General features: G+C 43.4%; 1 long non-coding RNA gene across 1 annotated transcript in view; it reads right to left on the reverse strand.

Annotated features, from left to right (window-relative positions):
• LOC144825122 (uncharacterized) overlaps positions 1 to 16,323 on the reverse strand; it is a 657,153-nt gene that overhangs the window by 53,128 nt on the left and 587,702 nt on the right. The window lies entirely within an intron of this gene.

Here is a 16,323-nt window from a genome sequence, read left to right on the forward strand (position 1 = left end):
TGCTATTCAGAAATTTGCCGGCAGTGCCACTTGTTGAATTTGATTCTATAAGTTCTGCCAAGATGGTAATAGTGAGGGAACAGCTTGCAGTCCATTCAAAAAATTAGTATATGGTGAAAGAAAAGACACATGTTGTCTTTGTATTAATATCAACACAGAAATCCCAAACCAACTGAAAACTCATGGAGGTGGATTTGCAAAAACGTTAGCATCCTTTGGACCCAACGAAGCAGCAAGCTCACTGAAAAAGTAAGACCGCTCACAGAAACATGCTGATCCTCTGTATGTGTGCGCACCGTATTTATGGTTTCATTGTTAATATACTTATTAATTTCACAAATTAATATTCACTCGCTATTAACAGGGCTAAATTTCAGAATAGCAAAGCCTGTCAACATAAGGAGCTGTGCGAGTCACTTGCATGAATAGGCATACTTAAAAAGGGATTGCTGTTTGGTGAGGATATGGTTGGGAGCTTTAGCAAAAACATATTTACTTTCACTGCCTTAGATAAGGTTCAGAATAATATGTAGAGAGTTCAAGTTCAAGTTCAAATAACTTTATTCGATTGTTAGTTGTACAATCATAAAAGCACAGTTAATAAACATACAGTTAAAAAAGCAGGTGATCCAATTCATATGTGAGACAAGATTATGTGAACGCTATAAAACACGAATAACAGGCAGAATATACACATTAAAAATATAAATACTTATAGCAAAGATAAAAAGATTGCATTATACCTAACAGCAGCAACATTATTATCCCTCCATACTTTTTCTGAATCTTATAGCTAACTTCATGAAGCAACATACAAACAAAGTGCAGTCACAGTTCAGAAGTTGAAGGTAATAAAGTGCTGGTTTAATCTGTGCAAATTTCAGTTCCTTGAGGCAAGGCTTTAAGTATAACTTCTGGGGTACTGTATAAAAAGGGCAAATACATAAAAAGTGCGCCAGGTCTTGCGGAGACTTTCCGTCGCAGCCGCAAGCTGGCAGCACTTGGCCTCGATGGGCTCCACTCGGTACAGCCAGTAAAAGGTGAAACAAGTCAAAACGGAACCTTATTAGCAAATAGCGTTCATAGCCTGTCATGGGCCATGATAGATATGGTTCCATTTGAAGACAGGTTTTGAGTAATGCATGTTTCCTAACACTGTCTTTCTGTAACTCAACCTCTTCCCGAGCTAAGTGCCTATTTGACAGAAATGTATTTTTCACAAGAGTGACATCCAATTTGGTAATAGAGTTTGGAATTAGAAACAAATCAGCCCGTCCTATTGCGGTAAAACAATCACAGATGTACTTCAGCCACGGGACCTTGGACCTACACTCCCATGTTAGGGCTTCTTTTAGTATATCATGGGTAAGCGGTATGTCGCTATTTAGCCAACAGTTCATCCAACACACCAGGGGGTTAACTGCTATTCTGTCGCTTAGGTAGGACACCCCTAGTTCCTCATGTACAGGGAAGTTACCTGTTCCCCTTGGCAGCCTCAATAACTGCTTCAGGAAGTTATTTTCAGCAACCTCCAGATCTCGCGACCGACTATAACCCCAAAGCTCACTTCCGTAGCAGGCAACGGCAGTGCTCTTTGCCTGGTATAATTTAAGCAGGGCAGCAGCCGGGCTATTACCAATTTTTCTTGCGAAGTTAAGTATAGCCTCGCCCTTCTTTCTCAATATAGCGGGGCCCCAGGATAATTGATGGTCAAAGAGGACCCCAAGATATGAGAACGTTTTGGTGCTTGGAATTTTTTCCCCGTTTATGTTAAAAAGATTGGTTTTTCGCAGCCCCAGGCCTGTCTTCATAACGTAAGACTTAGAGTTGTTGATACTTAAGCCTCGGGACTCCATGAATTTAAAAAAAGAATTCAAAAGTGTCTGGAGGCCGATTGCTGTCCTGGAAATGAGGACAGCATCGTCCGCATAAAGCAGGACTGGGACGCCTTTCTGACCTACATATGGGTAATCTGCCCCTGTTTTTAACAAATGTTCCTCTAACTCGTTGATATACAAGTTAAAGAGGAATGGGGCTAGGATACATCCCTGCCGCACTCCGCGATTAATTCTAAAATCCCCCGTCACTTTCAGGTCTTGGGTGTATCGAACGTTAGCTCTAGTGTCAGAGTGCAGGTCTGCCAAAAAATTAATTAAATTCTGCTCTACACCCATCTTTGATAAAATGACCCATAACTTGCCTCTGTCCACGCAGTCGAATGCGGACGATAAGTCCATAAAGGCCATGTGGACTGTTCCCTGCCGGGCCATAGTATATTTTCCTATGATCAAATATAGGTTCAGACATTGGGTGATTGTCGAATGTCCAGGTCTGAAGCCATATTGTATCGGGGATATGACATTATTTTCGTTTGCCCATGCAGTTAGTCTATTCAGGATTACACCCCCTACCACTTTGGCTACAGAATTAATTAAAGATATTGGGCGATAGCATGTCGGGCTTCTGCGGTCACCCTTTTTAAACACGGGTACTATGGTCGATGCCCCCCAAGACTTTGGGCATCCAGAGACCGTGGCTGCATTTACTACAGCTGTAAGGACAGGGGCCCATAGTGGGATACAAGAATTAAAAAGGTCCGGAGGCAAACCATCCGGGCCCGGGGCCTTGTTACTTGTTAACCCTTGAATGCTCTTCTCTACTTCATTAACTGAAAAGCACAAAAGTTTCTCCTTAGGAGACGAAGGATCATATTCTGCCTGCTGCTCATTGCTTTTAAAAATAGCACCAAAGTGGGTGACCCACTCCTTCTCTGGGATGTTAGTGCCGAGTGCAATATCATTGGGATCGTCAAACAAAGGTTTGTTAATGATTTCCCAAATTTTACTACTGTTGCCCAGGACTGATGGGTCGAGCAAAGACTCCCAAATGCCTGCCTTTATTTCTTTTTTCCGTTTGAGAAGTGATTTCTTGTAAATCAAACGCAGGATTTTGATTTGACCTGGGTTTCTGGGTTTGATTTTCAATGCTTTTTTCAAATCCCTGCTTGCCTTAGAGCATGAGTGGTCGAACCATTTGGGGGTACTACTGCTTTGTGCTTTCAATGGGACTGTTAACATAGGTTCCACCAGTGACACCACAACCTCAAAAACAGCTAGTGTTTGCTCTGAGGGTGTGGCTAAAGATACACAAACCTTAAGTTCCTCCCCACAAGCCCTATTAATTTCGGTATACAGGTTTTCACAATTTACCGCTGACCATTTTAATCGGCGTTTACCATTTATACATTTCAGGGTTCCCTTGCCTTCACAGTTCGGTCGCCATTCAAGTACTCTTCCACCCAGTCTAATAGATATGGGGTCATGATCACTATAGATGCTTGTTTTAATAGTGAATCTAGAGGCCTGATTGGCGAGATCAGCAGATAACAATATGTGATCTATAAAGGAACCATGAGCTGAGCCTTTGAATGTGGTGACATCAAAAACCTTAAACTCCGGCACCATGGACATAGCTACAATTAAGTTATTTTCATTCAACAGGTCATTAAGGCAGGTTCCACGTCTAGAGTGATCAAAGTGAAAACCATTCACACTATTACAACCCAATGATCCCATAGGGGTAATTCCTGGATTACCACACGGGTGAACATTAAAATCACCTGCAATCAATAAATCTCGTGGCAGAATGCCTACTCCCTCTCTCAACAACTTGTTTAGAAGCAGTATGTTACATTCCCCTTGACTATTTATGGCATTATAAAAGTTAATTACAGACAGGGTATATTTGCCTTTCTTTAGTTCCAGCACTTGAATGTTCTGGTTTTCATGATGACAGTTTCTTACTTGGCAGGTAAGTGCCAGACTAATAAAAGTAGCCAGGCCCCCCTTTGCTCTTCCACTAACTGAAGGAGCCGCTGGCCTCAGGAAGCTTTGATAGCCCTCAATAAAAACGTTATTATCTTCCATCCATGTCTCTTGGAGACATATTACTGCGTATTTCTTGATGAATGTCAACCAAGCAGGATCACATATTTTATCAGCTAGGCCCGCTATGTTCCATGAAACTAAGTTCGCATTGTAGACATCAACCAGTTCTGTCCCAATAGCAGATTCTATAGTGGTGAATTCTGGGGACGTTCGAATAAGTTGTACTGCATTAGTTTCTCCCTGGATATCTGTTAGGGAAGCACTAGGTTCTTCATGAGGTGGAAGGGGGCTAAAAGCCTTAAGTGAGGCATGCGGTATGGTGGTGTGTTCACATAAAGTGGGGCTATCCGTTAAGAAATCTGAATCTAGCTCTATCTGCCTGTTAGTATCTAATTCGACGGCGGGGGGGAACGTTTACTGCATATGTAGCCCTAATTTCCCCATATACTAGTTGGCTTTGCATGTGATCAGTGTGGGTTGATGTGGTAGGGGCGGCTTGCAGTCAATCGACCCCCTCCAGGCCACTCTCGTCATAGAAAGCTTCAAACCTATTAGAAGTAGGGACGTTATAATAAGTGTTAGGGTGTGTTGGATGTAGATGATTGCGGTGGTGATACATCTCATGTGAAGCCTCCCGACTCTCATGATAAGGTACTGGGTAATTAACTTGTCTGGGCTCCCATGATGTGTCTCTCCCGTACTGCCTTTGGGCTCCTGCGGGGTAGTGTCCACGGTTTCTTGGGGTTACTCCATCATGGTATTGGTTAAAATTGCTGTAAGGTTTCTCCTGCTCTAAAGCGGGATGTAGGTGCACTTTAGCTAGACTATGGTCATTTGGGGGATAAAAGTAACCTAGATCCATGGTGCGGATCAGGCTGTTGATCATGCCATCCTTCCAACTGGTGATATGCCTTGCCACACGGTTATCCTTGAAACTGACGACAATGCAGTCACCCTCAGTAGATTTATATCTATGCCCCACCCAGTCAACCCTCCTGACATTCGTTATTTTTCCACTTATATGAGGGGGGATTGGTCTATGAGATGTTAACCAATGACTCACTTTATTTTTCAAATCCCCATAGCTCTCGGCCTTTCCCTCTTGTAGTTGGGGTACACCAATCATTACTAAGGTGTATAAGTGGGATTCAGGGGGGAGATTTACGTGGGCGAGTTTTTTTAATTGCTTCGATTTTGGTGTTTGCACCGGCCGTGTATTTCTGGCTACATTATGTATTGGTGTTGGCCTTTGAGGCTCAACCTGATCACCTGAGTCATCAGGTAGATCAGAGGATGAGCCTTCCGCGGCCCATTCGCTCTCATCATTACCGATTGTAACCACATCTAGGACAGGGGGCGAAGGCAGGGCTAATACCATTTGGGTGTTTGCACATACAGTTGAGGTTGCGATATTGTGATCAGTGGCACTTGAGGAGGGAGTGGGTAACAAGCTGGAGCCATCATTATGAATGTTAATCTTGTCTTGTGTCTTTTTTTTGCTAGGATGCTTATAGGTACTATTAACCTGCGAAAGACTGTCCTTTGGTGTGAGTGCGTTAAAAGTTTTTAACATGCTCGCAATATCATCTTTTTGGGATTTTTCAAACTTCACTAAAGTTTGCTCTAAGTTGGTGATTTTATTACTTATTGGCTGCAAGAGGGATCTAACTAAATGTTCCAATTCTGGGAGGTATAAATTATCTAATGTACTTGCCCTTTCTGTCTGGGTTGACTGGTCTGTAGAGTTTTTGATATACTCTGGGTACACTTGAGTTTGCGGTGATAATACACCTTGATTAGGAAACTTTTCAATTAAGTTAAAAACTTTACTAGATGGTTTGACCAACCTAAAGTTTGCCCAGACATCCTTTGCTGATGGTTTGTGATTGCCTAGGGGGCGATATGTTTTCCTCATTATTGATTTAGTTTTTTTCCTATATTGCCTCTTTGACTTTTTTGGGGAAACTGGCTTATCTACTACGATTGTTTCTGTTATGGGTGAGCTCTCTACGAGTTCAACCTCTGTCCTTGGAGGGTTTGGTGATATAGCTCCCAAGTGGGGCGAGCACAAGTTTTCCCCAAGGTTAGAAGTTAGTACAGGACTATTTTCTATGCTGTTTAACGGTATAGGGGAGATTAGTAGTGCTTGTTTCCTACTGCTTTGACCACTAGGCAACCCGGTAAAAGATTGCAATAAGAGTGACTCCTCTAGATTAATAGAAGAATTTGCTGTATTATCATTGGTGGTAGTATGTGATGATAGATTAGGAAAGCACATATTTGGTGTCAAAGAAAGGCGTCTCTCCGTATTTTGTATGGCATCTGCTACTATACCTATAGTCTTTTGTAGCATTAAGTCAATAGCTGTGATTGTCGGTAGAGGTGTAGATGGGACGGCCTTATTTCTAGTAGACGATCTTGTAGCCACAGGAGTCTTTCTAACTTTAGTCATCATGTTGAAAATAACCTAGATGATAGGTGATGTACAGAGCACTTAATAGTAAAAACTCACTGTCAATGATACAATCTGATGTGATGCTATCACCTCGGGATACTGAAGACGAAAGGGGATGGCCCGTCCCGTCTCCTTCGGTCTCCTGAGGGCCACAGAGGGCCCGCCCTTTGCCCGGGCTTAGCCCCGGGGGCTCCCGCGCGCTCCCGCGACGCGGGGGTGACGCACTCTTTATGCGCCGCCTGGCGCGATGACAGCGCCGTCCTCCGCCGCAAAGCAGGGCGGGAAACGTAGTCCTGTGCCCCCCTCCACTCGGCGGCCGCTTCGAGGTGACGGTTGCGGCGGCGGGAGGGGGACCGAGACCAACAGGCACCAGGAGTCGCGGGGAACAGCGTTGGCGAGGTAGGCTCTCGCTTTCTTACAGGTCCGGGTCCGTGCAAGAGGTTTTCTGGCTCTGTTAAGCGTCACCCGCTCCACCGGGGTGACGCGCTCTTTATGCGCCGCCTGGCGCGATGACAGCGCCGTCCTCCACCGCAAAGCAGGGCGGGAAACGTAGTCCTGTGCCCCCCTCCACTCGGCGGCCGCTTCGAGGTGACGGTTGCGGCGGCGGGAGGGGGACCGAGACCAACAGGCACCAGGAGTCGCGGGGAACAGCGTTGGCGAGGTAGGCTCTCGCTTTCTTAGAGGTCCGGGTCCGTGCAAGAGGTTTTCTGGCTCTGTTAAGCGTCACCCGCTCCACCGGGGTGACGCGCTCTTTATGCGCCACCTGGCGCGATGACAGCGCCGTCCTCCGCCGCAAAGCAGGGCGGGAAACGTAGTCCTGTGCCCCCCTCCACTCGGCGGCCGCTTCGAGGTGACGGTTGCGGTGGCGGGAGGGGGACCGAGACCAACAGGCACCAGGAGTCGCGGGGAACAGCGTTGGCGAGGTAGGCTCTCGCTTTCTTAGAGGTCCGGGTCCGTGCAAGAGGTTTTCTGGCTCTGTTAAGCGTCAAAAAGGGATTGCTGTTTGGTGAGGATATGGTTGGGAGCTTTAGCAAAAACATATTTACTTTCACTGCCTTAGATAAGGTTCAGAATAATATGTAGAGAGTGTTTAGTGGAAATGTTTTGGCAGGGTTTGCAGAAGGGGACTTTCTGCTGGCCAAGGATTTCAGATGTCCCTCTGCAATTGTAGAAAAAGAGGTGGTGAAAGAGCCTGGAGCATCCTTATATCCTCACAGAGGACAATATCCAAGAGAAAGATGAAACAGAAATCGAGGATAGAGAGCTTCTGGATTTCAAGGATTTATTTAGAGTTTTTCCAAGAAAAAGTAGGCGGTCAACTAAAATATTTCACCAAGGTATGGCAGAATATAATGCAAGACCCTTGGATATTGGAGACTATTCAAGGTTTCGGAACAGAATTCACAGAAATACCCATTCAATACAAACACCATGAGAAGTAGTTTTGAACAAAGAGAAGCAGTCCATGGTGGAGGAAGTGATAAAGAGTATTTTGGGAAAACTAGCAATTGTACAGGGGAATGGGAAAGACAAGGATTTTGTAGCACTCTGTGTTTGGTAGTAAAGAAGGACAAGGCTGGAGACCTGTTATAAATTTAGGATATCTGAAGAAATTTCTAGCAGTCAGACACTTCAAGATGATAGGTATCCATCTTTTGAGGTATATGTTGTCGATGAACGACTGGTTGGTAAAGTTGGATCTCACAGCTGCTTACTTTATGATACCCATTGCGGAGAGCAGTCAGCCATATCTTCTGTTCATATGGCAAGGTCAAATGTGTCAGTTCTGTAGTCTCTCATTTGGTCTGTCTGCAAAACCATGGTGCTTCATCAAGGTAATAAGGGCAGTGGTATCTTTCCTGAGAGAGAGAGAGAGAGTGAGACAGACAGACAGAGACAGAGACTGAGAGAGAGAGAGAAAGAGAGAGAGAGAGAGAGTGAGAAAGAGAGAGAGAGAGAGAGAGAGAGAGAGGGAGAGAGAGGTATTCGGATGATCATTTATTTGGAAAACATTTTGGCAATGCATCAGTGTTTGAAGCAGCTACTAAAGGACTTGAGTTTGGCAAAAAATATTGGAAAACCTATGGTTATTGTGAACAAAGAAAAGTCAGTTTTGACACCAACTCATCCTTTGGAGTTTTAAAGTTTCACGATAAATACGATCAATGTAATATTATTGCCAGTGAAGGAGGTGAACAAAGTAAGAAAGGAAATTGTGTTTAGGAAGGAATTTTTAACTTTAAGGGAATTGGTGATCTTACAAGGTAGTTATCTTCTTCAATTCAGGCACTTTTCCCAGGTCCTTTACATTATCGAGCTCTTCAGAGAATGATGGTTAAGGCGCTGCAAGCAGGGTTATGGCATGGAGACAAGATGAATCTAGATCAAAGAAGCGAAGATCGGGATTAGTTGGCGGTTAGAGAATCTGGAAGGTTAGAATGGATGAGGGATTTCTGGTTGCATCCTAGATTTTGTGCTGGAACTGAATGCAAGTCTATCTGATTAGGGTGCATAGTTAGGTGTACAGGAGACTGGTGGATAGTGGTCAAGTGTAGCTTGAGAACAACACATACATTGTTTAGACTTGACAGCAGTAGTTTATGCACTCATGAGTTTCAAACAAATTTTTAAAGGCAGTGCAATGTTACTGCAGTGGGTTATGACAATCGATTAGGGGGCATCAGGTCTAGCAGAATTGACAAAAGAACTTTGGATATCTTGTTTAGAACACAGATCAGTTTGAGGGCAGAATGTTTGCCTGGCAAGGAGGTTGTAACTATGGACTGGAATTGAAGATTTTTTTTAAATATTTCAGCTATTGAAAGTTGAATCAGGAGAGTTTAAAGAAGTTAGATAGATAGATTGATAGTGGGACTGTCTAGAGGTAGATATTTTTGCAAGCAGGCTGATGTATCAGGTAGAGAGTCACTACAGCTGGATTTCAGATCCAGGTACATTAGCAGTGGATGCATTTCCACAGAGTTGGAAAGAAGAAAGAACATAAGCGCTTCCCCCCTTTGCTATGATCCAGAGGGTTTCGCAGAAAGTGAGGAGAACGGAATGCCTTCTAATGCTGGCAACTCCATTTTGGATGTCTCAGGTATGGTTCCCAATGCTTTTGGAGCTTGAATGCAACATTCTCTTTATTCTGCCTACGAGAGAAGATCTTTTGAAGGATGTTGATGGAGAAGAACATCCTTTGGTACAGAGAGGGGTTTTGACCAATCTTGTATGCAAAGTGTCAGGAGATCTTCTGGTGTCTCAGGCCCTTCGGGATAGGCAGAGGAGTTAGTCAAGGAATCTTGGGCACCAGGTACTCGATGTAGGTATAAAGGGATTTGGAAACTATGGGTATTATGGTGCATGGAAAGAAGTTTGGATTCTGTGGAGGCTCCTATAGTGGGTCAATAATTTTCCTAGTGGAACAATTTAAAATAGGTCGTAGTTATGGAACTATGAATTGCTACAGATAAGCAGTGTCAGCAGGGCATAGTCAGGTTAAATGTAGAAGTATGAGTAAACACTTGGTGGTTTGTGGAGTTTTGAAAAATATGAGATTGACAAGCCCCCCACCCCTATTGCCAGCCATGATGTGTTGGTGGATGTAAATATGTTGTTATCCTTGTTGACCTCTTGGCCAAATAATAGATATTTGAATTTGAAAATATTTACTATGAAGTTAGAATCTCTGTTATGTTTAATTTCATGTCACAGAGTATCAAATGTGAAGGAGGTAAGTAACAGGTTTTCTGGTCCATTTGAGGTAATGTTTATCATTACTATCACAACAAAGTCTATGTCTGAGTAACTTTTCTATCCATAATTTTAATCTTGCAAGAAACTTTGGGCAGTGGATTGTATGAAGGATTAAGACTCTAGAATGGAATTGTTTAGACCAGACTGAATAAAGCAATAACTGATTTTGTTTGTAACTAGGTCTGGGCGTAGTTCGGAGTTTTTCTATGCAGAACTCCGTGTAGTTACAAAACAACTCAGCGAAGTTCCGTGAGTGGCGGAGTGCAGTGCGAACTGCAGTTTGTGCTGGTATTCATGCCTCTTGGGGAGAAATTCTACCCGAGCTGCAGCTTGCGCTAGCGAACTTACCATTCGCAATTGCGAGGGGGGAAAAAACTCTGCCTCACATCACGAAGCAGAGTTTCTGCACTCCGCGAGCTCTGCGGAGTGCAGAAATCTCCTCAGACTCCGCGAACGGAGTGAAGTTCACCGCCCAGGCGTATTTACAAGATTGATTAAATGGACTATGCAGCAGGCAGAGATTGATCTGTAAAGGTTCAATGCCCATTCTATGAGAGGAGCAATGGCTAGCAAAGCATTTTGGAAGGGAGTAAGATTAGAGGATATTATGAAGGCTGCTGATTGGTCCAATGCTAGCGTTTTTGCAAAACATTACTGCAAACCGAATGAACATTTGAACAATGTGGTGATGGAGGGCCACCACCATGCATAATGAAAGCCTCAGGTCTCGTAATGAACAAGAGATTCTCCAAAAGAAGTGCCTAAAGAATCTTAATTTCATTAAAGACATGAAGGCTAGCTTTATACCACCCTCCACTCCCTTTTTAGACACTGGTGAAAAGTTCTTGAAACAATTCATACCATACTTTACTTAAACATTGACAATACATTTAATCATTTGTGGACTGTGTACTCACTGTCATTTTATTATAAGTAATCTCTGCATAGAACACAACAATATACAGTTGCTTTTAGCTATAATGCCCACTTCATCAGATTGTGACATAAAGGGCATTCTTACAAAGAAAAGTGGTATATTTCAAAAGGTACTAGTACTATCCTGCAGTGCCCATTCACATCATAGTCATGTATTAACTTAGGCATAACATTTCACAAATATCCATGAATGCGGGCAAAAATGGCCTCATACAACATTGTCTCATTTCCACATGAACAATTTTTTTGCATGATTTGTAAATCGTTTATCATTTTATTAACTCTAAAACTAATGGTTATTGCAGCTACCATGGCAAATACAAAATTGTACCTCATGTGTTTATATTAAGGTAGATGGTACCTCTGTCACTGTAGTGAGGCACTAACATTTCTAATAAAATGTTATTCAACACCAATGTATGTTCAAATAAACTAAACATTTATTCATTCACTTTTGTAGTTACAGTAAACATGACAGTTATATGTTTTTGTTTTGTTTTTCTTCTCTTACTTTCTTTAAATCAGTCCCCAGGGCTGGCAGGCCTTTGCCAGGCAAGAGCGGAAGCAGGTGATCTTTAAGCACCACAGCATCCACAGCAGGAAAAGATGGGAGGACCTTCGACATTTAGAAGCTCCTCGTCACCCTTTTAAACCTGGAAAGTTCTTTCCAGCAAACAAAGGTGGTGTGCTGGTTACTGACCACCATGAGGCTGCACATTCTGGTGGTGGCATCCTCTGCCTTGGATGGGTAGCTGAAGGCTATAGAGTAGCAACAAGTGGGTCCATGTATTGGCATTAAAACTAGACATGTTGTTCTAAACCATTGTTGAAATATTTCAGGTTGTAATAGAACATCACAAATCTAATGCCCTCATTCAGAACTAGTAGTGGAAAGTTTACTCCATCACAAATGTAAAAGATGTCCTATCCATCCTATTAATTAGCCATAGGATTTTATGGATATGCAAAGAGACTCATGTGACTTCTGGCACATTTGTCGGGGAGTTATCCATCCAACAAACTCTAAATCAGGACCTTAATAAACTTTGGCCCAGATTTAATTTTTTCTGGACAGCTATGTTATCACAAATGTGACAGATATTCCACCCACCTTATAACATGTTAATTTACAAGTTAGGGCATAAGTTCACTAAGCCAGTTGGGATATTTGCCACATTTGTGAGACCGAAATATACGTTTCCTAATTAAAATGCAGCGCAGTGACACTACTTCAGTTGTAACTTTTTGGAAGTTGTCTGTTACAGAAGGATTATGCCATCTAACAAATGTAAAACCTGGCCCTTCTACAAGTGGTACACAAGAACATTATAGAAACTGTTCATATGTAGATTAAACATGATATCTTGCCAGATTTCTAATTGGCTTTATAATACATTACTTTTTTTCACCTTGGCCATAGCTTCAGCCTGTAATTTGTATAACACATCCAGGGAGCGGCCAGGTGTATGAACACACTATTGTTAAAAAGGAGGCCTAGGCCTTTATATATAACTATTTATTTAAATCAGATTTGTTTTCATATAGTTGTAGAAGTGTGATTTAAGGTATGCAGAAATGTAAATGCTGGCCATGGCCCATGACTATACAGCATTTGCATAAACTCAGTGTCAACACAATTTAATGTACAAAAAACAAAAGATTTGCCAAAGTTCCATTTTGGCAGATAAGAACCTCCTCAAAAAATAAGTTAAAACATGCAGGATTTTCAATCAGTTTAAAAGCATATATAAGTTGTAAAGTGTTGTTCAAAAAGTATAGTCCGGATTTATAATTTGATAGTTGGGTTACTCTGTCATAAATGTGACTGACTTCCTGTGTCTTATTAAAAGTGCATTAAATTCTATGCCACAAAAGGATTTGGGTCATGTTTGTGATGAAATGATAGATCTGCTAAATTCAACATCAGGCCTCTGTCAGATTTCTGAGTTAGGCCCTGTTTTAAAGTTGGACAGCGACATTAGTCCATGAAAAATGTGAAGGATATCCAGTCCACCTTATGTGTTAGATAGCATAATACGTTTGTAATAAGGCAGACAGAATGTCCTTGACATTTGTAAAGGAGACAACAACGTTACCAAATCATAATCAGACCATTTATAATGTCACAATGTGTTCCCTTCCATAAGATCAACAGAGCAAAAGGTTTTCTACTTGCTCCCCTGTGACATGCACTTTTTGGTTTTGACTTTTGTATGATGTGTTCTCTCAGTTTCCTCTGGAGCTTGTGAGAGAGATATTGGCCAAACTTCGGGGGAGATGCAGGACAGTCAATGGAAGTCAGAAGGTGGAGCTACTGAAACCAATTTAACCAGTGGCATTGAAGGTGATGGGGCTGGTCAACAAGGCAACTACCTCTGGCACAGAGATCTCAAACATAGGCCAGCCCCTAATGATAGAGGACAAAACTACACAGGATATACCATTAGTTCCAGTATCTGCCACCACCACTACAACTAGTCACACCCTCACTCTGCAACCCCCGGAAAAAGCGGATCCATAAGCAGGGTCTTCTTGCTACCACACATCTCTGCTCTGGCACCATCCCGTCAGCAGTGATGCCAGAGGAGACACTGGAAGTTGTAAAGAACTTCTCTGTGGGGCAGATGGCATTGTTGCATGCTATCCAAGATGACAGTCAGCAACTCACTCAAGTAATAGACAGCCTGGACGGCAAGCACTCTGTCAACCTTACAGAAAGATTCATTCTCTCCTAGTGCCTCAGCCGACACCACTTCCAGAATACCTGCAGGTATTTCTCCTTCTGACACCATCCAACTCACTGTCCCCATCCAAAGCCTAGGCCCCATTCAACCACCTACCCCAATACCAAGTGGTGACACTGTTCTACATCCCACCCCTATTTCACCTTTGAACAGCATGCCTCCACTATTGTACCTGTCCCAACCACAACCAAAACCCATAAAACTCCCTGTTCCCACAAACATTCGCATAGACCCAACCCTCATCATTTCCATTGTCCTCGCTTCCCAGAGCTACTTGACCCTGTCACCTTCCTAAAACATTTTGTAAAGCCCACCCCATTCAAACAAGTAGATGCCTGGGAAGACATCAACTCCAGGAGGATGGCAAGCCCCCCAAGAGGACATTGCTACACATGGTGGTGAAGCAAGCCCCATGCCTACAGTCATTTTTATAAATATTGATTGTGATAGACACTATCTGGACTTCAAAATTTTTAGCACTCTTTTTGTAAGATTTTTGTTGTCCTTTTTTCATTTACATATTATAAAAATATAATTACCAAAACATTCTACTGTTGTTTACTTGAAGATATATTGTGTTTTAAAAAAGTATTTATAAGAATGCCCTGTCTGGTTATATTCCAATATGTTGGATATGTTAATCATGCTCTTTTATTTCCAGGTCTTACTATTTACCATAGGTTGTATTGTGGGAGAGTTAGTTCGATCCCTTGCCCATGTGTGTTAAGGAAAGTGGTAGACTTGTTGTGTTTCAGTGTAAGTGACAATCTGAGTGGTCCACACTATTATTGTTTAAAGAAATAAAGGTAGGAGTAACTTGAGAGGTTGTGGTTCATATATTATCACGCATCATTCTAGTGTGTTGATCCGCATCACCGCAATGAAATGCACTGTCACGCATTTATAGAGCCCCAACTGTCTGCAGTAGTGCTGCTATTTAGCAGCTCGTCTGACTGCCAAAGCTGGGGGTTGCTGGCTCAACTCATGGCAGGCTACAATGTTTTACCCGCCACCGGCAATCACTAACGTCAGGTCGCTAGTCTGTCCCATGATTTTACTTTGCGCATTCACTATAGGCACCATGGTGGGCGGGCGCAGCTGCGAGCCATAGTTTCAGTTCTTTAGCAGCTGCGCACTTGTAGTAGCTGCAGCTCGCAACATGCTGCCCGGTCAGCGTAATGATTCGGCCATTGCTGGAGAGTGGTGGAGGTGCATGGCTGCCTTAGCAGCCACCCTGTAGTCAAGTGCAGCCAATGCTAGGCAAGTCGGCCGCCAGAGTGTCCGATTATCTGGAATCCGGTCATGGCTCTTCCTGGGCGGAACTGTGCCAGTGCAGTTATCAGCTGGCCCAAACCATCAATGAAGTTTTCAGCCGTAACAGAGTAAGTGAAGTCTTGCACATTGTTTCTTCTCCCCTGGCTTCCAACAGCATCTCCTTTAATGAACTCTGTAGGCATCGCGGCAGGCCCAGCCTCAGTGCTTAATTATTACACTTATTTAGTTTTAGGTCTTTTAACATTCTGGCCTGGCAGGCAGTTTGGCCAGGGGGCCGGTGCCTTTATTTGTCTGGCCTAGGTTTGATAATCCTGCTGCGCAGTGTTGGCGCATAGTGGGGCAGATTTATGATGGGAATGCGCCACGTTTGCGTCACGCAACTGCGGAGTAAACGTGGCGCATGCCTATGACCCATTTACAACGTGACGCATCGAGGCAGATGTGTCATGTTGTAAAGCCCTGCGCCACTTGTGGGCGTTCCGGCGCAGGGTGGGCGTTCCGGGGCAGGTGCGCCTCGCAAAAGTGGCTGAGTGAAATCTATAAGATTTCACTCAGTCACTTTCAGGCCAATGCTGCGTCAAAACCCTGCGCCTGCTTGAAGCAGGCGTAGGTCTTGACGCAGCATTGTATAGATGGGGCACCCCAGAGCTTTGCTGGAGCTGCGTCGCGCTTGCGACGCAACTCCAGCAATGCGCCACCTTTACTGCACAGATGCGTCACGCATCTGTGCCGTTTTTGCCCCATGGTGCGCCGCATTGTAAATGCAGCGCACCATGGGTGGTGGAGCAGCGGCGGAAAATAACTGGCGCATCCCTGGGGATGCGCCAGTTATCATAAATCTGCCCCTATGTCTTGAGCAGTTTTATAAATTGCGCAAACTAGACCGGGAGGTGTTTTTGTAGCGCTACTTTGTGATGAAGTAAGGCACATGTAATGTGCGCTCACTGACAATTCCATTGCAGCTCATTTAAATGTTTGATCTGCTTTGCTGGACAGGACTGATAACAAAGAAGCCGCTCATGTTCCCCAGCTTTATATCGTAAGCTGGAGTCCTCGTAGGGTGTTTAGTCTTAAATACCATTCTTGGCTAATCCTCAGGCTCCTGAAAAAGTTAGAATATTTGGTATTCACATTAATTTAGTATCCTGTATTACTCCCTTCTCTTATGATTAAACTGCTTTCATTGGGCACCAGCTACAAGTTGGAAACTGGGAGGTTTTAGGTAAGAGTTACACACTACTAGTCATTAAGCTCTTCTCCGTTATTCATG

The sequence above is a fragment of the Lissotriton helveticus genome, chromosome 3_1 (assembly GCF_964261635.1).
Source record: "Lissotriton helveticus chromosome 3_1, aLisHel1.1, whole genome shotgun sequence".
Taxonomy (NCBI): Eukaryota; Metazoa; Chordata; class Amphibia; order Caudata; family Salamandridae; genus Lissotriton; species Lissotriton helveticus.